The 24,791-nt window shown below is 44.1% G+C and overlaps 1 long non-coding RNA gene across 2 annotated transcripts; it reads left to right on the forward strand.

Moving 5' to 3' along the window:
• Positions 1-10,398: 10,398 nt before the first annotated feature.
• Positions 10,399-18,007, forward strand: LOC142769145 (uncharacterized). 2 transcript variants are annotated; one of them, XR_012885681.1, is made up of 3 exons: positions 10,422-11,784; positions 14,531-14,786; positions 17,359-18,007. It is a non-coding gene; the product is annotated as an uncharacterized LOC142769145 (long non-coding RNA). The 2 variants fall into 2 exon arrangements; XR_012885680.1 differs by having other exon boundaries at positions 10,399-11,784; positions 14,531-18,007.
• The last annotated feature ends 6,784 nt before the right edge of the window (positions 18,008-24,791 follow it).

Genomic DNA, 24,791 nt, shown 5'->3' on the forward strand with positions numbered 1-24,791 from the left:
GGAGGCAGCACAACTGTGGCAATGGCTTACGAGCTTCGCTTTCACGTTATTCAGGTTGTCTTGGTCTGGCTGTCGCTTATGGTTCACTCCGGAAGGTCCAAACAGCTGCAGTTTACAGACGACTGCGGCTTTTCTACGGATCCGAGTGCCTGCGCCGACACACCTGAGCCTCCCAGGCCAATCGGGACATCACCATCGTCAGGGACATTGTTCTTATCAAGCAACAAAAGCGGCAACAGCGGACGGCAGTGGTTTAGTGGGAGTGAAGGTAGCACAACTGTGACAATGGCTTACGAGCTTCGCTTTCACGTTATACAGGTTGGTGAAACCTACCCTTTATATGCTATGAAGACAAGTAACCGTTGTTTACTGCTGCTTCCACGCCCACAGGTGTTGTACGTCTAGTCGCGAGAGTGTACTGATGCCCTTTGCTCGCTACTCTTGTGTTGGGGTGACGTTGAAGCGGACCCGGGGCCTCCAAAAAAAGACCCCTGGGCCACTAGATGATGTCGAGAACAACATAGCTTCTTCTGATGCATGTCACAAAGAAGTCATGGCAATACTTTCCAAGATAAGTGCCTGCTGTTGTTCATCTGCCGTTGACCAGTCCAATTTGGCAAAGGCGATCGACGAGGTGACAGCCAAAAAGCAACTTGTGGCGAGCAAATTATGTGAGATTGAAAGGCGGCTTTCGACGTTTGAACTGCGGACTAACTCGGTTGCTGACATTGAGAAGGGATTGCAAGTCACGAATGAAGCTATCGGCAGCATCATTTAAACAAATGACGCGTTGGTGTCCTGTGTAAACGACCTCGAGGACAGAGCTCGAAGTTGCAACTTAGTGTTTTTTGGTATGCACGATAAAAATGAGACCTTGTAAGCTACTGAAGAGGCCCTTGCCAACTTACTCTCTGGTAGCCTAGGCGCCGAGTTTCACCCGAATACAATAGAAAAGGCCATCGTTTAGGTGGTCCATACATGCACGAGAAAACTCGACCATTGATAGTAAAATTTGCAAGCCCTAAAACAAAAGAACTTGTGCTGGCACGTCGATCTAAGTTGATAAGTCATAACGTCTCTGTATCGGAGGACTATACTGTCAGGCTACAAGAACAGTGCGAAAGCTGCTGCACAGTTTTGCAAAATCATTTTCTGGCTGACCCACTTTTCAGCTTCGTTACATGCTCGTTATTCACTACACAAACTATTCTTATGATGGTTCCGCGGGCATTGTTCGTGAGAATACTGCGCATTCTCGCGGTAATGGTAGCGTATTCCGCATCAAAAATGGGGCGCACTAGACTTCCGATTACAGCCATGACCTTCACGCACGTTCATTGCCTGACACCGCACTTTTGTAACGTGCGCGGACATGTAATGCCTTCTCACAACAATCAGCAAAGGGAAGTGGCAGTATCGTATCACGTTCTATTTCGGTGCTCTACAAAAAAATACGTAATATATTGTGAAAGCGTGACGCTTTTGACGCTATTATCGAGTCTTGTGAAGCCTACGGGATTGCCGTGAACGAGACTTGGTTGAATGCTCATGTTTGCGATAACAAAGTTTTTACTATTTCAAAATCGTTGAACATTTACCGCCGCGATAGAGATGGAAGACAAGGTGGTGGTACTTTGCATGCCATTTCACAGCGTTTTAAGTCCTTTCTTATATGGTGACGTATACATTGAAAGTGATATGGAGCGGGGTGGCTGTGAATAATAAAACGCTTGTTCTTGGCGTCTGTTATCGCCCTCCAGATACAGACATCAGCTTTGTTCAGGAGTTTCACGATAACAATAATGAAATTACAATGCAGTGCCCATCTCCTTCGATAACTATTCGCCGCGACTTCAACTATCCTACCATATTGTGGGCGTCATCGTTACCAGCAGTCGTACCAGTTTCTTCAAATGGCCAATGCTTTCTGGATACTTGCAACCTGTTTAATTTTACGCAGATGGTGAATAACCCAACTCGCGTCACCAGTTCTTCATCGAACATTCTTAACTTGATTCTTACCACAATACCCGAAAACGTTCATGCACTAAACTCACTTCCTGGTCTCAGCGATCACTGTCTCCTACATTTTTACATACGCAACAGCATGCCAACTGCTACTAAGAAACGCAGGTTATCTATAACTACAATGATGCAAACTTTGAGGCAATGAACCACGGTCACTCTATTTTACGACGCTTATCTACATGACTTTCATAATAGAACCGTGCAAGAAAACTGGAATGTGTTTGCTAACAAAATCTACAAACTCACTCGAACCTTTGTTCCCTTAATATCTGTACCTGTGAGCTCTTGCTCACCCTGGTACAATACATACCTAAAGCGACTTTCTAACAAAAAGAAACGCTTGTTTCGTGCTGCGAAACTCTAGAGTACGGAAGAACGCTAGCGCACTCACGAGAGGGCTGCGCGAATTTATTCGTCAGCAGTTTCGGACGCTAAGGCTAACTTTCTATCTAACACTCTGCCATCAATGCTTGTTAGCAACCCTGGAAAGTTTTGGAAAACTATTACAAATATCAACGACAGTGAACCTGTTCTTGTTGACTCGGACGGCCTTCCCGTGTCTTCCGAGATGTGTTCAGCGCGTCTGAACGAAAATTTTGTCCGGAACTTTTCACTATCGTCCACTTCTACTACCGTCTCTTTACCAGCGCACAACTATCCATCAACATCTGTTATAGTGACTGAGGCCCATGGAATTGTAAAAGTAATTGAATAACTCAGAGTGTCCTCTGCTTGTAGTGTTGATAATATAAACGCAAGAATCTTTAAACAAACTAAGCATGCCTCATTTATGTTCCTGTGTAAAATATTCCAACAGTCTTTGAATGAAGGTGTGGTGCCACGCGTTTCGAAAGAGTCAAAAGTGGTTCATCTACATAAGTCAGGAAACAAACATTCTGTCACTAATTACCGACCTAATTCACTTTTTTCTATAACATGCAAACTTTTGTAGCACATAATGTTCTCTAACTTGGCCACCTTTCTAGAATCAAATTCGTTCTTTAGCAGGTCACAGCACGGATTTAGGAAGTCATTCTCATGTGAAACGCAGTTGCTTTGTTTTACCCATTCGTTACATACTATTATACATCGGAGTTCACTGGTCGACTGCATTTTTTTAGATTTTTTGAAGGCTTTTGACAAGATTAATTATCACCTACGACTATATAAGCTTAAGACCCTTAATATTGATGGCGGCGTTTTTGCTTGGATCGAGTGTTTCTTAATTACTTGCTCACAGTGCGTTGTTGCTAACAACTACAGATCACCCTGTTCTCCCGTTACTTCTGGTGTGCCGCAGGGTTCTGTGTTGGGCCCTTTACTATTGCTTATTTATATTAACGATTTAGCCGATGTTGTAACTTCTTCAATTCACCTTTTTACAGACGACTGCGTTGTTTACCGAGAAATTTTACCTAATTAAAGTGACAATATTAATATTACCAGCTGGTGTAGAACTTGGAAAATGGACCTCAACGCTAACAAATGTAAAGTTTTACGTATCTCACGAACTACCGGACTGCCTGCTAACTACATCTTAAATGACGCTGATCTAGTCTGTAGCTTCGTATAAATACTTGGGGATTCATATAACATCTGACTGAACTAGAAGCATCACATTACCTATGTTATTAACAATAGTAACCGTATGCTAGGGTACCCACGACGCAACTTTAGCCGTGCCCCTCAAGCCATGAAACTAACACTGTATAAAACACTAGTTCGTCCAAAACTCGAATATGCATGCTCCATTTGGGACCCTTTTCAACTGAACTTAACACAGTCGTTTGAAATGGTACAGAATAACGCAGCACGCTTCATTCTAACTATCATCGCACTAGCAGTGTTACGTCAATGAAACACAACCTTCGCTACCGTCACTTGAATAACGTCGCATAGCATCTTGTCTCGTACTTTTTCACAAGATATTCAATCATCCACTTTTAGAAGCTCAGTTTATTACCACCCCATCCTATCACCCATTCCGTTTAGATCATCAATAAAAGGTACACGTCATTAGCTGCCCCACTAACACTTTCCAACATTCCTTCGTCCCACGCAGTTCCAACGACTGGAACCACCTTTGCTCGGACATGGTTTTCATTTCAAATCATGACATGTTTTCTTCCACAATACAGAAGTACTTACGTAATGACACATGAAGTGTATATTTTACATATATATTATTGTACTATGTTTCCCCTATGTTTCTAGAGATATTTACACATACGTTCAGTATATTTCCTAACATCGAATTTTCATGCCTTGTATTCTTTATTATTTTGATGTTACCATGTTTGCTCTTGTTTATAGTTTATTACTTTTTGTACCCCACCACCTTCTGTAAAGCTATGTGTGATTGAGGGTAAATAAATGAAATGAAATGAAAAAAACAAGCCCTTCAGCCGCTTGAGCACAACTACTTTCGTTTGCTTGCCACCTCGAGCCGTCAGGTACGTGTCTTTGTCATCGGCACCTCGCGTTCCTGACTGTGATCATATCGTCACGCCGATTACTGACGTTCGGCTGACGCGCAGTGTTACTGTGCCCCATACCATCGCGACCGTAGCGGATAACTGTGTGTTCCTTCCACTCCTTAACTTTGGTTTCACCCCTCAAGTGCTGCCCTGCCATATGTCTCTACCCCAGCTAACTGCCGTAACAGAAGACGATGTCAGTAGTGCCGGTCTGTCTGCTCCTGATCGAAGCGCAGTCTCACGGTCACCCAGCTCAGACAATGCCATTTTTTGAAACATGATTCGATCGAAGCTGTCACCTCACCAGGACGACGCTTTCTGCCATGTTTTGGCCTCACGCAGTGACATTTTTGACACTGATGAACCCTTGGGCCAGACTGAAATTGTCACTCACCGAATCAATACTCGTGACTCTGCGCGCATTCACCGTCGCCCGTACCGCGTGTCAGCGTCCGATCGAGAAGTGATTCAGAAAGAAGTGGCCAAAATGCTTACAAAAAGCGTAATCGAACCAACATCGAGCCCCTGGGCATCTCCCGTGGTATTAGTAAAAAAGAAATACGGCTCATGGCGTTTCTGCGTTGATTATCGCCACCTCAACAAAATTACCAAAAAAGACGTGTACCCTCTCCCACGCATTGGCCATGCCCTCGACTGCCTCCAAGGCGCAACCTTCTTCTCATCTCTCGACCTCAGATCTGGCTACGGGCAAATTGCTGTAGATGACATGGACCGAGAAAAGACCGCTTTAGTTACCCCTGACGGTCTTTACCAATTCAAGGTTATGCCCTTCGGCCCCTGCAACGCTCCAGCGACGTTCGAGAGAATGATGGACACGCTCCTACTGGGATTTAAATGGTCGATATGTTTGTGTTACCTGGACGACGCGAACATTTTCCCACCTACCTTTGTGACTTGCCTTGAACCACTTTCGACCGTTCTATCCATATTTCGACGGGCTGGCCTGTAGCTCAATTTCTCCAAGTGCCACTTCGGTCTTCGTCAGATTACCGTGTTGGGTCACCTTGTTGACGCTGCCGGCGTACGACCAGACACGGCAAAATTGCGCGCTGTAACAAACTTCCCAGTCCAACACTCTGCCGATGATGCTCGCAGTTTAATGGGCCTCTGCTCCTACTTTCGCCGGTTCATGAAAAACTTTGCGGCAGTCGCACGGTCACTCACCGACCTTTTCAAATAAGACGTCTCATTTTATTGGGGCCCTTCTCAAGATGCGCCTTCTCTCAGCTAATCATCGCTCTAACGACACCTCCTATTCTTCCACATTTCCACCCCGATGATCCTACAGATGTGCGAACAGACGCGAGTGGTCGCGAAATCAGTGCAGTTTTGGCGCAAATTCAGAGGGGCAACGACCGTGTAATCGCATACGCAAGCCGTCTGCTTTCTAAGTCTGAACGCAATTATACTATAACAGATCGGGAATTTGTATGGCCACCCTTCCCGTGTCACTACAAATCATCACGCGCTGTGTTGGCTTTCTTCTCTGGAGGACCCCTCTGGACGACTTGGCCATTGGGCATTACGCCTACAGGAGTATATGCCCACTCGGTTGCTTATAAGTCTGGACGTCTCCATCTGGACGCCAATTGCTTATCCCGCTACCCTGTTGATCAGCCCGACGAATCGGACATCGAACCTAGCCTCAGCGTCATGCCACTGTCCCAGTTTCTTTAGATTGGCTATGAAGAACGCCGGATTGCTTCTCAGCGGCAGCTTATTGACCATCTCGAGTCTGCTCCGATCGACACGTCGCTTCGCATATATGTCCTCCTGAATGGCACGCTGTACCATCGTAGCCTTCAGCCAGATGGCCCTGAGTCCTTCTTGTCGTGCCGAAACATTTGCGTTCAACCGTGCTGCACGAGCTTCACGATGACCCAACTGCTGGTCATGTGGGTGTATCTCGGGCGTACGAGCGCGTGCATCGCTGCTTCTTCTGGCGCGGTCTCTCCATCTCAACCGAATCTCCATCCCAACCGAACTTTTCTTCCGTGTTGGTATAGATCTTTTCGGTTGTTTTCCTGAGTAGAAATCCGGAAACAAGTGGGTTGCCGTTGCTATAGACTATGCTACTAGGTATGCCATCACTCGAGCACTCCCCACCAGCACCGCTACTGACGTTGCAGACGTTTTGCTCCACGATGTCATCCTACACCATGGCGCTCCTCGCCAGTTACTCACAGATCGCGGCTGCGCATATTTGTCCCGTGTAGTCGACGATCTGCTGCGCTCTTCCTCTACACAGCACAAGTTGACCACTTCCTACCATCCCCAAACAAATGGCCTTACCGAATGGCTAAATCGCACAATCACGGACATGCTCGCGATATATGTGTCCTCCGACGCACACGACTGGGACCTCGCGCCACGTCACGTGCCCTTCGCGTACAATTCTTCGCGACACGACCCGACTGGTTATTCACCCTTTTATTTGCTTTATGGCCGTGATCCGACGTTACCACTCGACAACTTATTTCCAACCACTACAACGCCGTCAACCGAATATGCACGCGACGGTATTGGTCGTGCCGACCACGCTCGTCAGATTGCCCGCTCTAGACTTGCGGCTTCACAAGCCACCCAGAAAGCCATCCACAACAGCCGGCATTTTGACGTTCGCTTCTCACCCGGTTCTCTTGTTCTCCAGTGGTGCCCAGTTCGTCAAGTGGGTTTATCAGAGAAGTTGTTGTCTCGCTACATGGATCCTTACCGTATCATCCGCCAAGTAACCGACGTCACCTATGAGATCATTCCTGCATCTTAGACCACAAGCCTGCCTGCATGCAACCACACCCAGTGATGTTGTGCACGTCAGCAGGCTAAAACCTTACCACCTGCCTACTGAAGACCGTAGTTAATGTGCACCGAGACGGCGCTTTTACCGCCGGGGGGGGGGGGTGATGCTACGTAGCTGACATATCAGGGGTCAGAAGACGACATCGAGGAAGTGGTCTGTCGGTTGTGCGTGGTGTCCTCCATCTTAGTCGACGCTATACGCATTAGTTTCAATACAGATTCTAAATAGGCACGCCTCATGTCATTTTTACGTAACAATATGAATGATATTCATTTGTCTGTTAATTCGCGTGTGAAGATCCGAGTGTTTGTCGACGACTGTGCTGTGTATATTAATGTGACTGACCATTCCGACCAAGCTCTTCTGAATGATACGTTGCAATCAATTGATGTATGGTGTAATACATGGGTATAAAGCTTCATACTTCCAAGATGGCGTGTATTACATTTAGCAGCAATAAAGAACCTGTAGAGTTTTTCTATACGAATAATATTCCTTACATGAAAAATCGATAAATAAAGTAATTAGGTCATACAATTACAAACAGTTCAACTTGAGAAACACACATAAAAAACGTTTGCAGCAACGTTTTGAAGAAGTTGGAATTTTCGAACGAAAATTACGTCGTATATCATCAACCGTAAAGTTAACTGCATAAAAACCCCTTGTCAGACCAAAATGAATTATGGGGATCTGATCTGGAGCCCACACCACATGTACTTGATCAGGAAATAAGAAAGAGTGCGAAACTCGGCCTTGACGTTTTATCGTCGGAGATATAACAACCTCACAACAAGACTGTCTTATTTACAAGTTTTAATAAAGGCGAACTTGTGCCCAAGCCAAAGGAATGACACAGCAGCTGGGAAAAAGGGACTGGACTTCCGTAGTCCTCGCAAACCTTTGCCTCGAGCACCGTCGTTTTTTTCTTCACGCACGCTGGCCGCTTGGTCGAAGCTCGTGCTCATGCGGGACCCACTTGTCCATTGCTGCTGGCTTCGTCTCTTTTAGCGGTGCCGTCAGCGCTTCTCTTGTTCGCGATGTCTCCCTTACACTGAGCATTGGCAGTTTCCCATGGCATTATCCCCCCTCTCAAGCGGCATCACTCCGATGCGTGCAATGTGGTTGTAGCATAGAAAGCGATTGGTTGGCTAGTTTTTATTATTGGTCGGAGTAGGGCTTCATGCGTACAGTGTGTACGTGCTTCGCGGAATTGCGTCGTCTTGAATGCACGTGGCCTGCAGGCTTGACTTCATAAACGAGGTCACTGAGTCGGTGTATTATCTCATATAGGCCGAAATATCGGCAAATGAGTTTTTCAGGCAAGCGTCGTTGGCGTACTGGGGTCCATCTTCACACTTTGTCGCCGACATCATACCGCGTTTCACGTCTTCCCCGGTTGTAGCGGTCTGCGTCGAGCCGTTGTTGGTGGCATATGCCGTATCTTGCTAATTGGCGGGCCTCTTTCACTCTTTATATAAAGTTGACCGGATCAGGGGATAGTCGTTTGGTCTGTCAGTAACATGGCGTCCAGTGTTGTGATGACTGCACAACCGTAAACAAGTTGAAATGGGGTACACTTGGCGGTCTCTTGTAGGGCGGTTTTGTAGGCAAAGGTGACATATGGTAAAATTTCGTCCCCGTTTTTTCTCTCGACATCCACATCCATTGATATCATGTCTGAGAGATGCCTGTTAAAACGCTTCGTCTGGCCGTTGATTTGAGGATGATATGTGGTTGTTTTTCTGTGAATAGTGTGTCATAATTAGGAGACACTTCATAAGTTCCACTGTCAAAGTCGTTCCACAATCGATGATTACAACTGTTGGAGCACCATGGCGGAAAACTATGTTGTGTACGAAAAAATTCGCTACTTCAGCTGCCGTTCCCCTTTCCAAACAGTCTGTTTCAGCGCATCTCGTTAAGTAATCGGTGGCGACCACGATCCATTTCCTGCTGAATGAAGACGTCGGAAAGGGTCCAAGAAGGTCCATTTCAACTTGTTGGAAAAGCGCTTTCAGTGGGCCTATAGGTTGCAGAAGGCCCACCGTTTTAGTACTAGGTGTTTTCCGTCTTCGGCTATCGCGGCATGTCTTAACATAGCGCTGTAGTGAAGCTAAGAGCTTGGGCCAATTATAGTGCAGAATGATTCTTGCAAGTGTTCGAGTCACGTACGAATGTTAAGGTGTGGGCTCATCATGGCTAGCTGGTATTATTTCTTGTCGCATAGTTGTAGAAATGAAGAGCAGAAACGTTTCGCGGTTGGGCCTAAAGTTTCTCTTGTAGAGAACATTTTTCCGGGGGCAGATAAATACGAGGCTTCGGGGAAATATACGCGGCACTTGTACGTTGACGTTTTTCATGTGTTTGAAGAGGGCGAGCAATTCTTTGTGAGCAAGTTGAAATTCGGCTATTTAAGTAGTTTCCACAATACCTGCGAATGGAAAGTCCTCGTCTTCTGATAGCGCTGTGTCTACAGACGCCCGTGACAAACAGTCAGCATCGGTATGCTTCCTCCCAGATCGGTAAACCACGGTTATATCATATTCTTGAATTATGAGGCTCCACCTTGCTAGTCGTCCGGATGGATCCTTGATGTTCGCCAGCCAGCAAAGGGCATGATGATCGCCGACTGCCTTGAATAGCCTACCATAGAAGTAAGGCTGAAGTTTACTGATGGACCAGATAACCGCAAGACATTCTTCCTCTGTGGCCGAATAGTTGGTCTCTACTTCTGTAAGAGTCCAGCTGGCCTAAGCTATGACCTTTTTTTCGCCATTCTGCCACTGTATTAAAACGCAACCAAAGCCGATTGTACTTGCATCTGTGTGTAATTCCGTGTCAGCCGTCTCGTCAAAATGAGAAAGAATTAGGGCTTTTTCAACCGTTTTCGTAATTCTTTGAAGATGATGTGTTGCTCATTTTGCCACTGAAAAGACTGATCTTCCTTCGTGAGTTTCTCGAAAGGCTCTGCGACTTTAGAGAAGTATCAGACAAACCGTCTGTACTATGCACACAGTCCTAATAATCTCCGTACTGACTTTTTATCTGTCGGTACACAGTAAACCGATTCTGACCCTTAAGGGTGTCAAAAGGGTGCCGACACCCTAAGCACACCCTTTGAGCACCCTATTCGCGTCTCAGCACCCTACAAGCGGAACCTAAAGGGTGAACACATCAAAAGGGTGGAAAATAGGGTGCAAAAAGGGTGCAACAACTAATGGGTGCTGATGAGCACCCATTAGGGTGCACAGTCGCCGACAAAGTTTTGTGAGTAACGTGGTCATACAGCATAACCAACAGCTTTTATATGTCTACTGGTTAGACACCATGGTCTCATTATTAGCCCCACCGCAGTAACGAATATCTGAATAGCGATAGTGCCCGGCTGAACGTAAGTTCTGCACTGGTTCTTGCATTCTTGCTGCCTTTTTCTCGTTGCCTCACGGCCGGCGCTGACCAAGCCATGCGCTACAAGCTCACTAGCCAATGGCGGAGTACGCAGCTTGTAGAGCTACAACAGGATTGTGACTTACACATATAGAGCTCTCGGCCTCGTTTGCGCCTAACATTGAAAACAAAGCTTCGTCCATGACAGTATATATAGATCATACATTTGTTAATGCAAAGAAATACAAACCAACAAGACCGAGGTAGATAAAATAGTTTTTGTGTTGTACAAATATTTGTTAACCATACAATGTATCAGTTTACACGTGTTACCAATTTTTATGGCGGGCAATGGACTTTGACGTTCTAATATTATAACATTAAAGAAACGTTGTCTTGATTTTGTTCATAGAAATATTCATCAAAGCAAGTTAAAATGAGCCTTGACTAAAACATTTTCCTAAAAAAAATTCACTAAAGACAGCTAAAATATTGTTTGCCAACTAATACGCTTATTTTGTTGTGACAAATTTTGCTTGCTGCCTGTACTTTCTACTAATATACAACCGCTTTAACACTGTTTTTAACAGCCAGCTTAACCACTTAACCAATGTACAGATGTTAACAAGGTATCGGTATAAGAAATGCACAAGCAAGCAAACGTTTCAAATTTCGCGCGCTCTTTCACATTTCAAATTTCGCGCAAATACGCGTTATGTGATTTTGTCATTTTCGAAGGTAAAAAATATTTTATGCAATACACACTAGCGTATCTTCTATTTGTACTATTTTTTACTTAAAATTTAAGCAGATGTAATCTATTTACTCATCATATAAAAAATTATGTGCGCAAATGCGGATCGGTGGCGTCAGCAGGACAGAAATGGCGGTATCTTCCTGAAGGCCGCAACGGCCGTGTGCCGAGTGTTTAAAGTCGATTTTTTATGTTGTTCAAAGTGTGCTTGCGCTGTCTTTCGTGTTCTGTCGGTGCTGCTTGTTACGAAGATGCACTATACTCAAGAGAGGACCGGCTGCTTTGTACCGTCGAGCGCTCGCCAAACTAAAAAGGTAGGTGGATGTTTCTGCTGTCGACGCTTTGTTTTTTGCTTCTCCGGCCAGGCCGCGGCATGGCCGATCCAGGCTGTTGTGCTTCCGCTCGCGTCCTCGGCTCCTCCCGCGGTTAACACCGAAAGCGCTATAGTATAATAACGTTTTGAACTAAGGTTTTTCTAGCTGGTAGACGATAAGTGAGTTTTTATTAACGTAGCGAGCCTGCTGGCGTGTCTGATTTCATTAGGCTCAAGTCTAAGCTCAGGGACGTTACGCGCGGATGAAATTTTTCTGTGGGGAAGGAGGTTAAAGCAATGTGCGCTGTGTGGCTGTGAGTCGGCGGGCGATGCTCTTCACGCTATGAATCACTATATTTTTGCAATGCCGTCGGATGCCGTTCGGGGACTGCGCATGGAAGCCGTAAGCGTCGTCTGTGTGTCGCGTGCGTTGGAGTATTCCGGTGATTCGCGTTGAATTAGATCTTTGCGTATTTAATTTAGAAGAATGGAGAAGAATAACGTGGTGTCCGCGTTGGTATTTACGCGGCCTTGTCCGTTTTCTGTGGCAAAGAAGTATATGAAGAAAGTTTTCTATGTTACGCGTCCTCTTTTCAACAGCTACATGATCATTAAATGTGTGTGACTACTATAAGGTAGATGTGTTTTCCTGTATGACCAAATCTGTTTGCATCCTCCGGGCACGTATAACATTAAATTACCATGATATTCAGCTTAATTAAGTGTGCGTAAACTTGACACAGCGTGCTGTAGGTGTGGTTCTCAAAGCGTGCAATTACGCCTGGGTCAATACATTTTCTCTAAGAGTGGCCGAATAGCCGTACCTTAGCTGTGCAAGCGCTAGGTTGAGCAGTAGTTCACTCGTTCGAGTGCAATTTTGGTGGTACTGCTTGTTCCCCCCTGTTCACATATCATTGCATTCTTCTGGTTTGCAAAAGAATTGTGGGCGCTGCAGCCCGATTTGGAGTTAAAACTTTGCCGAATACCTATACGTCTACAAACATTCTGAAACTAAGTTCTACCAAAACTTCCAATGACACTTTCGAATACAAGTGTAACGCTTTATCTGATATTATAAATTCTTTGTGACCTCGCTGCAGATTTACAAGTGACCTGTGATATGTGCAGTGTATGAATGCCTAATTTATTGCTCAAAACACAATAAGGTTATACATCACAGTATGCGTGCCAAAGGCATGCATATGTTGCTGCTGACATGCAAACTTAGACATTGCATTTATCTAAGAATGAACAAATCTAAACTGCCGTTTTTTGAAGATGTACGCGTCAGACCAATTGAATAATATCAAAAACAATGTTCACCAAGTGATTGTTGTTTATTGCCTTGCACCGACGTCACTAAAACCACCTTGTTGGTACTTAGACCACATGGTAGTATGCAAGATTCATGACGTCATATTGAATGTTAATGTCACATGATATGCAAGGTAAATTGTTATTAGCATACAGAGGCCAATAACGTTATGGCCTCATCGTTATCATAGTGAAGCAGGTTAGGCAATATGTGATTCTGCTGCCTTTACGTCATGTTGGAAAACCATTATGTTATGTAGCTATCTGCAGTGTCTGAGATCCTGGTTGCCAGTCAATATTGCAGAAGCTTGCCTGCTTCATTGTGATGGCATGGGGGTTCAAGATTGATGTTTTGTCTTAGCTTTTCCACTTTTCCTCCCCTATGGTCCGACAGCTTGTGCTGTTTGATTAGAAGTGTGGAGTTGTGCCTTTTTGGCCAACCAGAACAATTTAGGTCAATGATCACTATGAAGCAGCACACAATATTCATTTAGTGAACTCAATTTCAGGCAAATTATAAATGTCCGAATGTTAGCCATTTGAAGGAAGCTTCATTCATTTAACTCATGAGAATATATGGTAGAGAAGGAAAGGCAGGGAGGTTAGCCAGACCAGCAAAGACGGTCTATCACCCTACACGGGGGAACAGGGAGATTGAAGTCCTGTCGCAGTGGTCTAGTCGCTAAGGTACTCGGTTTCTAACCCGATGGTCGCAGGATGATATTCCGGCCTTGCTGGCTGCTTTTTCGATAAAGGTGAAAATGCTGTAGGCCTGTGTTCTCAGATTTGTGTGCACGTTAAAGAACCCCAGGTGGTCGAAATTTCGGGAGCCCTCCACTACCTTGGTAAAAAATTCATGTGTCAGTATTGCTTTAATTTTATGGTTTATCTGCAGTGGATGTATATGCGCATACTGACATGTATATGCAGTGGTATTGCAATTTTACGGAATAAAATATTCATATGGTGCATATTGCATGGCATTTGCTTAAGAAACACATCACATGGGTATCATAACTACAGAAATGCAAATGTGCCTCTATGGATGCACTCGTGCATATAATTGGTCAGCTTCAAGAACAGAATTTATTGATTGCAGGCAACAGCATTACTCATGCATGCTTATCAATTAAATATGCGCAGTCGATACAGCTAAAAGGGGGTGTCTTCATCTAAGAGTTCTTACTTCATCTTCGTGCATGAGTGAGCTATAAAGGTGAATGAAACTTCACACGTATGACATCGACATGAAAAGCTCTGCAGCAGCATGCTTTTCGATGTATTTATACTGCAGCATGCCCTTTTTGTATTTCTCACTTGCGTGCCACTAAATATATGTTGGCCATGCATTTCTAGCCATTCACTGCAATTTGGCAAGCAGCGCATGCAGTCTAGACAAACCTCACTAAAATAATTTTTTTGCACTGGTGCAGAAATTCTTCGGCAGGGTCTGTCATTTCATTTGAGTGAGGCTGCTCAAGGAAATTTCCTGACAAGGTCAAGGAGCCCAAGCACCAGCGAACTCTGAACCATTGTTTCAAGCATCAGCTCTGTTCACCCTGCTTATGCGCTGTGCCTCACCAAGCTACTGGACGCTGCCTACTTATATGAAGTGCTCTCCATATTCTCCTCAGTTTGGCAGCAGTGTGTGTGGTCTTCACAGTGCTTGCCAAAATCACTTTTGCACAGGTGAGACACTTATTTCTTGCTTTAATTGTGTTAGTATTACTGCATGCACTCCTGCCAAGCAAGAGTACTAATGTTTCCTGTGAATTGTTTGTCATGGTAAACAGAGGATTTCAAGCACAAAATTCATACTGAACTTTGGTCCTTCAAGAAGTGTGGAACGAAGGTGGTGACAGTGTCAACGCGCTCTCTTTAGAAATAAAGGCTTTGCATGAAGAGCCTGTCGCACCTTGAAATAGGCACAAAAAACTTCCAGGTGAAAGTAAGCAACTTCAGATGAAAATTGAAGAATTTACACTGTATTCAAGGTTGAACTATCCGACATCAAAGGCGTCTCAGATGAGGGTTTTCCTTTGACGCTGTCCGAAATTTTTGGGCGATGATGGAAAAACCATTACTCGTGATGATATTGACACTGCAGACAGAGTAGGAACAAACAAGCCTAGTTTGAAAAAAAAATAGTAGTGCATTATGAACGATGTTACAAATGAAATGTTCTGGATAAGACAAAAAACTTACGTCTGTCTACAGTGGCCTTTTCTTTTAGATCAAGTAGTCCTATTTATGTCAACGAACACTTGACAAGACAAGGTAAGCAGTTAGTAAGAGCACGAGTGCAAAAAAACAAGTAGGATGGAGGTTCATTTGGATGCAAGGCACGAAATTTATAGCAAAAAAAATTGGAAACATTAGCAATTTTAAAGACTGCCTTCTTAGAAGATCTGGCGAAACGCTGTGTTGATGCCTTCAGAGCCACACTTTTCTTGAGCTTGCAATGTCTGTAAACTATGACTGACATGGCAGAACTTTGATACCTAAATAGTGAAAAATTGATACCTAGATAGTGAAAAAGGCCACCAGCTATCTTCAATGCCTTTACCTTGAATGCTCTTAGCATTATAAATAAGACTAGTAGCCTGTGTCTCTATTTCGACGACATGTCGGTAAAATTTGATGCCATTCTTTTGACCTAATCCTTGTATTTTTTGTGCGATATAGCCCACCAAAAATAGCAGGGTACAATTATCATGGCATTGTGTAGTTCATGAAATGGGGAAGAGGAATAGCGCTGAACATCTAACGTTAATTTTTGGCCAATGTCAATAGACTTCCGTGTGTTAAGCCCTGTGTTGAGTGTATAGAAGTACGACTTGGAGGTTTTGTTTTGCAGCAATTAGCATGCCTCCATTAGGTCATAAGTAGGAATTTTGAGTTTCTGGAAACTAGGTAACTTGAATTTTCGGTCACAGATGCACAGACGATTTTTCGCTCACAACCAACGGGCAGACGCCGGCGGCGGGTTTTCTGCGACACAAGCTCTTCAACGCTATCATGTTAAAAAGCTGACATAGGCAGCATTGACCAAATGACTGCAAAGAATAAAGTCAAGTGTCCTAGCAGAAATCGAAACCTAGTATTCTGCTTGGTAATTAAGTATTCTACCGCAGAGCCATGCCCGGCCTCGGTTACACTTTCTAAATAGTCTCAAATGTTTGTGTAACATCAACTGTTGTTGCAGTACTGGCTATCAAATTTTATAACTATTACATGTGCACTCCTATGATGCAGCCGTGAGCTCGAATCAAAGTCAATTGTAGTCTGGCACCGTCCTGTGAAGTATTTGTGTAGCAGTGTTGAGGGCTACCATCCTCGCGAGTGCCAGTGCAAACACCAGTGCTTCATACGAGCCTACCACTTCTAGTGTGGCTAATATCCATGTTTCTGTTGGCATCGTTACGAAACAGCAAATAACTGCTAATGTTGTCAAAGGTGTGACATCTCCCCATAACAAATGAAACATATGCGGCTGTTTAACGTATGTGTGTGCGAGAATTTGTACTTATATTGAGCTGCACTTTATAAGATCGCTCAATAAAAAAATTAAAGTACATGTTATGTGTGTTTCACATAACATCCATTCCCAAAGTATGTGGGGTCTGCCAAATTTTTAGCATCAATTTTGTAACCTAAATGCTATCATAACAATTATTTATTGAACATGAACAGCTGGACTGCAACATACTAAGCTTTAGGTATTAGGAAAACTGAATATGTTCATGACTACAGCATACCTAACAGGCAAATACTAGTACTACATACATGACACACTATTGTAGAGCTAGACTAGAATATTGCTTATTGGGACTTTACAATTCTTTAAAAACCCGAATTAACTTCAGTGCCTTATTTGGTTTGCTCAAATCAGATGTGCGCAATTACTTGATGAATAGCTTTTTTACTCAAACCTAACTCATGTTTCACGTGTGCATCATGCTGAATCATTGCTCAGATGTTTCTTGTGTATATATTTACTTCCTACTATGCTGTTTGTTTTTGTATGTGAAATCTGTTGTACGTGCTACCCTCTGTTGGCCCCCAGGTACTGTCAAGTTGTTTACACAGTTTTTTGCCTGGAGGACCTCCAACAAGCATGTTTTCCGTTGAAAACAAAGCGAATTTCGTTGCTGACTTCTACTCACATAGTACTAAGAACACTCCAGCATGACAAAGCATATTGCATCTTGGACAGTCTGTCTTGTGAAACTCTTAGTGATTACTTCTGTCTTTATTTTAGGCTTCCGAGTGCGGATGTGCTGTAGAGAAGGAGCGCCCTGACCACACTTTTGTAAAAGGAACCAAAGTCGCTTGGGCAGCTGAAGATGGATTGTGCAAGTGTTTGAATGATCACATTATATTAATCCAACACCACTTGCATTACTTTGCCAATATTTGTGATTTTGTAACGTACAAGTTTAGAAACACACACACATATATAAAGGGAGAGCTGTAAATAAGCCTTGAGCAAGTTTGTAGTCAAGGCTTTTAGCATGATGACCAAAGCATGTTATATAAGCCCACATGTTTTACCACACACCTACTTTCCTATCTATTTTTCAATTTTGTGGGCACTGGCAACACTCTCAATAAGCGCCTTTGGACTGCTGGTGCCTCTAACTTATATTTTGTTGTTCTAAATAATTTATTTGTTACCTACTATGCAAGGAGGGACGTCAGAATGTTAAAAGTTAAAAAAAGAAGTCTCGTCACACAAAAGATGTCTACTCGTAAGAAAAAAAGATTTCAAAAACAGAAGATTGATCCTCACTCACAAAGATCTCACCATTACAATCGATGTAGAAGGTCATAGCTCATGTTTACTATTGTCAATCTTTTTCGGTTGTATGCTATGTACAATAAAATAGTGACTATTTGCATCATGTTAATTTATTTATCATAAATTTTTGTTGGGGCCTAATATCTTGCATTCTCACATGCATAAAAGCTCACGTCTGCTACACATAATTTAAAAGAGCGCAATGTGGTAAGGTTCTGTATTTAATGCATATTATCTGTGTGTCTTTCAAAGTGAGTATATGGCATTTGAAATAATCACCAGTATTTGAAACTTGTGAATTTTAATTTGCAGGCATGCATGTCTGTATGGTGACCAAGTATCCATAAATTGTGCATGCATGTGTGCAGCAAGGGGCCTTGAATAGATTACATTCATTCTGGACCAAAAATGGGTAGCACAGACCATATACGCACTCTGGGATCAATTTCATGATTATTGAAACACACATATTTATTCAATATAGCTTGCTTTAAGGTATATATTTACATATTGTCTACTTCCACCTTGAACATTTCACCATGCATCCGGCACTCTGCTGAGCGCTTCTCGGGGGCACTTTGGTGACTAGTACACAAACGTACAGACAGCTGTAAGTGGGCCTCCACTTTGTTGACTGCTGGAGAACGGCGGCTTCGCCAAATCACACTTCCTTTGTGGTGAAGCTAACTTTGCTCTTGCAACAGTACAAGCTTATCTAAAATTCGACACTGTTCTTCAGAAGTGCAGCTTGTTCTATCCAGAGCAGCCAATAACGAAAACCCAAGGAACAGCACCTGGACAGGGTAAGGCACAATTGCAGCACTTCTCGATAACAGTGCCGGATTCTCTATTTGCCTACACATAGAGAAAGCAAAACACTGGAGCCAACTTACCAGTAGCTTCACTGCAGAGACACTATGTTTTAAAAGACGATGATGCAAAAGCCCCAACTAGAGATGTCACTGTGTCTCAGTGCTAGTTTCATAAGCGCCTGCGGAAGGCACTCTGTGGAGGGCCGGCCGCGTCCATGGTGCACGTGTTCAGGGTGAAGTGGACGACTTAGTACATGTATGTGTTCAAGTATTAACAAACCGTATGTGGGCTGTCACTCAGCATGGTCTACAGAGTATACAGCAATCTGCATTTTTAGCCATCTACAGCATCCATCCTAGATTTGGCCCACTGGTACGTCGATGTGGAGCACCCTTCCAGCACCCATTTGAAAGGGTGTTATGACATCACAGCACCTTTTTTTAAAGGGTGCACTCATTACACCCTTCAAAATTTTTGCTCTGCACCCTTTTCTTAAGGGTGCTGAGCTCTGCACCCTTTCTCAGCACCCTTTTTTTGAACACCCAATAGGGAGCAAAGGGTGTTCGTCTGGCGACAAGCTCATTTACACCCTTAAGGGTCAGATTTGGTTTAGTGTGTACCGGAACCCTTGTGACGGTGCCTGTGCTTTCAGGATCATGTCGAACACCTTGGGCGTTGACGACGTGCCCAAGAAATTGAAGTTCTTCGAAGCCGAACTGGCACTTCTTTATCTTGATGGTCAAGTCTGCCGAACGGATTACGTCTAACACAGACTGAATGCTCTTCATGTGCTCCTCGAGTGTCGCGGCGAAGATCACCACGTCGTCCAGGTACACTAAGCAACACTGCGACTGCAATCTGGAAACTACAGTGTCCATTACGCGTTGTAACGTTGCCGGCGCACAACAGAGTTTCAAAAAGAGAGCCTAAAATCAAACAGTTCGTCCGGGGTAAAAGACGCAGTGTTCTCGCGATCACAATCATCAACTTCGATTTGCCAGTATACACATTTGAGGTATAGTGATGAGAAGAACTTTGCACACCGAAGTCGATCTAATGTGTCGTCGATGCGGGGAAGGGGGCATACACCCCGTTTAGTAACAGCGTTCAACTTTCGGTAGTCGACACAAAACCGTAACGCGTTATCCCTCTTCTTGAAAAGCGCCACGAGAGATGCCAAATGGCTGTTAGGGAGTGAGTGAGAAATTTATTTTGGTCCAAAGGCGGCAGAAACTGAACGGGACCCAATAACCCGCAAGCTCAGCCAGGTGGCTGCGCCCAGGATGGTGCCGAGAGGTCGAGTCTCTCGGCGATGTTTCGGGCCCTCTGGATGGCCACGAGTTGGTTGCCGAGTTCCGTGCTGGGCGTGGCAGCCTCCAAGGAGGTTTGGTCTGGTAGTTGCGATCCCGAGTTAAAGGAGCACAACTAGAGCATGTGTTCGAAATTGCAGTACCCGTGATGACAGTGTGGGCAGTGGGGTGAGAAATCTGGGTCGAGTCTATGCGGTATGGCTGGTGTGTGTACGTTTGCATCTGTAGTTGCCAAAGTGTGACTGCTTCTCCTTCATTCAATTTAGGGTGTGGAAGAGGGAAAACTCTGCGCTCTAGTTTATAAGCTGTGATTATCTCGTGGAATGTAATCAATGGATCCTTGAAGTTGATACATCTTCGTTCGCTACCTCAATGACAGGGCCGCTCACCGCCACGGGTAGCTAGTTTGCGCGCTAGCTGGTGAGTCCTCTCGTTCGGATTGCCGGTCGAGAAAGACGAGAGTTTACCCATATGGGCCGGGAACCACGCAATATGTGTCAGGGGAACTTCCACTTCAATTTTCTGAGTAGGCATCTTATCCCACGGGCTGTTAGAAGGCTGGATACCATCATCTTGAAGCATCTCCCGTAGCTGATTTTTTATAACTTTCCTTTCCATCGGTGAAACACGATACGGGTGCTGGCATACTGGAGTGGTTGTCGCGTCCATTATAATCGTGTATTCGTAATGCTATTGCGCCGTACCTTTGAACTATTAGAGAAACAGCTGCGAAAGTCCCGTACTTGGTCATATAGCTGTCGACGTTGAATCGATGAAAGGTTAGGATTGACAAATATGACGTCGCAGATGTGAGATGTTAGTTTCATATCGGTTGGTGTAACTTCGAGACTGCTCAATTCTGTCACTTCACGAAACTCGTCAAGAAAGGCTATGACTGTTCCCTGCACAATCTGTTGTAATTCGTTCCCAAAGTATGTGAGGAGGATATCTGCACACCCGTTCCGCAGCTTGATAATTCCTCATGCCGCAGAAACAGTGCTCTTAAGAAAAACATCCGTCTTGCAGTCTGCCACACCTTCATAGTCACTAAATGTATCATTTCTTAAAACAACCATTACACTGCTTTGGGGCGCTATGGTTACATCTTCATTGATGGCCCGTAGGGGAGTGTTGTATTGCTCCTCTGCTCGTGCTGCCCTTATAGCTTCTTCCGTCGAAAGTGACGCAGCTTGACTTCTGCAAATTAGTAATGGCACCACCTGGCAGCCTAAAAAGGCGGGCGCAAAAAACTTCCGCTCTGTAAAAGCAGGGAGCGGTGGCTTCGACGACCTAACTTCTTGTGGGGCAGACCGGGGGTAGGAATCTGTCGACGACGCAGTTGCGTCTGACGTGTCTTCAAATGAAATGCATTTCTGCAGGTTCCAGTTCCCCAACAATAATTTGGGAAGACAAATTTCGGGAAATCCAGAAGGTGTGCACTCTGCCAAACTGTGGGACGGCACGCCCGCACTAATCAGGGCACCTGATAATGGTCCACCTGTGCCACAGATATTGAAAAGGTCGGCTGTTGCACCCCTTACGTCACTATGACATATGCATTGGTTATTTGCGTATTCGTTGCAGTATCTGGGAAGTTCAGTCATTGGTGGCCGCGTGCAGGATGCACCGCCGTGGTGGTCTAGTGGCTAAGGTACTCGGCTGCTGACCCGCAGGTCGCGGGATCGAATTCCAGCGGCGGCGGCTGTATTTCCGATGGAGGCGGAAATGCTCTAGGCGCATGTGCTCAGATTTCGTCACACGTTAAAGAACCCCGGGTGGTCGAAAATTCCGGAGCCTTTACTACGGCGTTTCTTAAATATGCACGGATATCACACAGTTATCACTGCCATGACACTCACTGACTTAACATAACAGCCTGCATCCAAATGGGGTGACTGTCCTTTGAACCATACTAATGGCAAGGTTTCTAGTAGTCCCTTCATTAGGCTAAAACAATTGTCTAATATTGTATCTTGATATATGGTGACTCTGTAGACGTCTGTGGCAAAATCAATGGCCTAAAAATTTGCAAATAAACACTTTCAGTCGCTTAGTTTAGATGTAACCTATTTGTGACCTATTTTTAATTTTGGCATTGAAGTAGAAAGGGTAACTAATGTAGTGTTTTTATCTGTATTACCTCGATTTCATATAGTTTTTAGAACGCATGCGTAGATTAGAACATTGTAGTGAGGTGGTAATAACAGAAAAACGAGGACATTTCGATTGCGAAGATAAATGGTAGAAAGCGCGAATGATATCCTTACCCAGTGTTATAGGCAGAGGACGTTGCTTGTGGGCAATTTTTAGCTCACCATTTTAAAAACTTCGTAGGCTCGTATAAAGTATCACTGTTACGCTTTCGTAGCAAAACACTATACAAAGTGACAAGGTCACGTGAACACTTGAGAATTTGTAACATCTGAATTTTAAATAGGTGTTCGACTAAGAAACGTTGGCATGAGCTAAGTAGCATTTGTGAATATGTTGACACTTACATACACTTTTACATTTTTTTTTAGAATTTGGAGGGATACCTGTTGCATTCACTATTGTTCAATGAAATTGCTCACTATTTCTTTCGTAGAATTTTAACTACTGGCCGACCACGCTTTGAGGCATTCGCACTCCAGCGCGTGCAGGTAGCCCTCTTGTTATCATGACGGCATGATTGCTTTTGAAAAAGCTAGTGGTATAGGAGCAACCTTGGTTTGTTGAGTGAGAAGTTCGCTACACTGTAATAACTGCAGAGCAATGGCGACAGTGTACCACTTTGCCTGGGTATGCGCACAGCTACCGTGTGCCCTCCTGTTCCTTCTTGCTCATTCCTCTTGGGAGACTTCGCTCACAAACTTAACTTACCGAAAAATAATCGCACCTTCATGTCACCTATGACTCAACCAGCAGCCAAGTTTATGTAGGCTTGATCACACTGTTGAGTGCTTTATAATGTGCCGGTATTTAAACAAACCAGTCACTCAATCCTTAAGTCGTGACAAATGAAGCGAAGCAACACTTCTACTTGCTACGCTACAAGCCTTAGGCGGACCAACCGTTTTACATGACATTTGTAGAAGGTTTTTTTTTCGAAAGCAGTTACAAACTGTGGCTTCACTCTGTGGTTGAACGGCTGCTTATTGTACAGAAGACCGATTTTTATTGTTTGTTTATGTGTATCTATCTCGAATTTTCCTTCACGAACAAAGCCTATTCTTTCTTCACAACAAAGAACACCATGCTTATGCGGGTGCCGAAGCTTCGGCGAAAGAAGCTCTTTCAAGTGGTCATGGGAAAAACTTTATTACGCAGCGCTACACTGCAAAGCCCCGCAATCTTTGTTTGGACAGGATGATCAAGTTGGCAGCTGGCTGCATGCACTAGAAAGGCAACTGACGAAGTACTCCGTTGTGGTAATGGTGGTGGTTGTGCACTGGCCAGAAACGCGTGGGAGCTGCCCGCGTCGACGCAGGCGCGCTGTCATGCTGGCGAAACATAAGATACTGTGTGGTATGAATTGTGAGTACGTGTAGAAGAACACCTGGTAAATGAGATAATGTGCCGCGCTGCACCAGGTCGTGCGTCTAAGTCCTCCAGTGGTTCCGGAACGTAAACGCTCAAAAAGTATTAACAAAAGGAATACATTTGTTATTTGTGGAATCACGCGTGAAGTAAACGCTTTTTAGGCGTTTTAATATTACCTATTAACTTCCTTTCTGTAACGCATACAATTAAGGCTAATTCAGCGCACTTTTTGAAATCTTTGAACCTGCTCTTTTGTTTCTAGCTTATTAGTACTCAAGTTGACATCCTGAAATTTCGTCAACTAACACATAACGAAACTAATTCAATATAAGTATGTTCTCTTTTCGCAGAAACTGAATGCCCAAGCATCGTCTGCCACGTGCGATGAGTAGTCTTTAGCAAGGCTATCTACTCGTGGCGTGACACTGCCTTGAACATCTAACACGAACACCGCTTTGTATAAATGGTTGAGTACTATCTTTCCTTTGGTAATATCATGTAATGATGCAGCTGCTATTTGGTATCTGAAATAAGGAAATATTTTATACATCTATATCATATTCATTGTGTGTGCCTCACACTGTTGGAAAAGCAAGATATTTTTGTACATTGTACGGCATAAGACTTCAAAAATTATATAACTCACCACACTTGCTTGCAAGTACGTTGAGAGGAACTTGTTCTAAGATGATCAGATGGAAGAATAAGCCCAGTACGCCCATCAAGCCCAAAATGGTTTGTCGAGCCTTGTGCATCACAAACTTTTGCCTGAAACAGGTGACAGAGTACGCGTACCTTCAGGACGTTTTATACGCTCGCCAACTTTTTATGATTACTGTTTTTTGTCATTATTTAGAGGTTGCTTTTTACGCTGTAATTGTGTTTCATTGTTACCATTTCACAAAGATATTCTCTTTATTTCTAGTTTTTACAATCTATACTGAAATTGAGGATGGCGCTATATTTTAAACGAACAAATTGTGCCTTTAAAAATTACCATAGTTAAGTAAACTTAACAGTTGTATATTTAATTTGAGTGTAATAGCGGCGTCACACGAGCACTTTCAATCGTGATCAGGGTGACTCGTATTGGTTTTCGTGCTCGCGATCAACTTTATGGCTGCTGCTACGCGGCCCAATCTGATCCAGTACGGGATTGGATCAGATTTAATGCACCAGGGGCGCTTTCATGCCGTAAAACACGTCACTCACAAAACTCAGCGTGTGATTTTTCGATAGAGCCATTCA

Source organism: Rhipicephalus microplus, chromosome 8 (assembly GCF_043290135.1).
Source record: "Rhipicephalus microplus isolate Deutch F79 chromosome 8, USDA_Rmic, whole genome shotgun sequence".
In the NCBI taxonomy this organism is placed as follows: domain Eukaryota; kingdom Metazoa; phylum Arthropoda; class Arachnida; order Ixodida; family Ixodidae; genus Rhipicephalus; species Rhipicephalus microplus.